We start from the raw sequence: 1,241 nt of genomic DNA, 5'->3' as shown, positions 1-1,241 counted from the left end.
AGCATTTCTCCCTTTTCAAGTCTACTTTGTCATCTACACAGTAAGGCGATCCGTGGGGTTCCTTAGAATCCAAATTAAGTGATTTTTTTTGGGGGGGGAAACATGCAAATAAACAAACTCCCTGTCATCTAGTTGATTCTGACTCATAGCATATATATGTGTGTCTATAGACATATACATAATTGTAAATCATTGTGGAGGGAGACACCTTCATTTTTCTCCTGCAGAGAATTTGCAGGTTTGAACCATTGAACTTGTGGCTAGTCAGTTAAAACCTAACTCACAGTGTCAACAGAGCTCCCTTTGTTGTAATTCACTTAAAAATCTAAAATATTGTATATGACCATTTTGTTTCAACTCAACTAATGATAGATAATTAATCTCAGGCTATTATTTCCTGAGATAATTGGCAAAGCTTATACATGCCACCCCCTACCCCCAAGCCTGCCTGTACCTTTGGCTGATTTATGGAAGACGTGAATTACATGCTCACTCAATTTAAGTAAACAAAATGACACTCCTTCAACACAAATAGACAAGAGGAAAAAGAGACAACACACGGATAATTCAACAGAGATGGATAAATCTACACCAACAGCGTCAGCAGTGAGCCGTTCCAATGGTAAAAGGTTGAACTTGTGGAGGTGATATGTCAGAAACTTCCCAAGGGATTTTCAAGATTTTTTTTTGTTACATATTTTTTTAATGGAAAACAGCTTTTTCCTTTTTTCCATAAATTGCATCAGGATAAAGCAGAGCTTTAACTGATGTGAGTGTGTGGCTTCGGCATTAGCAGTACTACCCTCACTGTCCGTTCATTGGATAGTTGCACAACCCAAGAAAAGGAGGGTTAGCTACATGATATTTTTACCTGCCTTGGGTAGGTCTCAACGCTGTGTAGCTTGGGGCTCCTGGGCACTTCATTGGTAAGGTGACCAGATTTAAAGCGGGACACCATTCACTGAGGGGGGGAGGGGGTGTTCTTGATTTAAAAATTTGGTCTCTATGGACCAAATAGCCCATTCCCTAGCTTGCTGTGCATTCTTTCCAAATATCGGGAATTTTTTAAAACGCCAAAAATCGGGACTGTCCCGCCCAAAGCAGGATGTCTGGTCACCTTATTCATTGGGCACCCATTTTCCCTAGGGCTCCTGGGTACCTTCGGTCCCCACTCAGCTGGTTCTGTGTGCTCACCCAGAATAATGGTAGTTTAAGGGCTTACCACCTACTGTGCACTTCTT

General features: G+C 41.3%; 1 non-coding gene across 1 annotated transcript; it reads right to left on the bottom strand.

The window, feature by feature from the left end:
- Window positions 1-726: 726 nt before the first annotated feature.
- On the bottom strand, window positions 727-851 carry LOC115873423. Its single transcript, XR_004048420.1, has one exon. It is a non-coding gene; the product is annotated as a U4atac minor spliceosomal RNA (small nuclear RNA).
- Window positions 852-1,241: the final 390 nt, after the last annotated feature.

Source organism: Echinops telfairi, unplaced genomic scaffold, assembly GCF_000313985.2.
Source record: "Echinops telfairi isolate 266 unplaced genomic scaffold, ASM31398v2 ScPeMD7_7468;HRSCAF=8506_0, whole genome shotgun sequence".
Lineage (NCBI taxonomy): Eukaryota > Metazoa > Chordata > Mammalia > Afrosoricida > Tenrecidae > Echinops > Echinops telfairi.
Note: the sequence above shows the minus strand (reverse complement) of the source record. Positions and strands in the feature narration are given on the sequence as shown.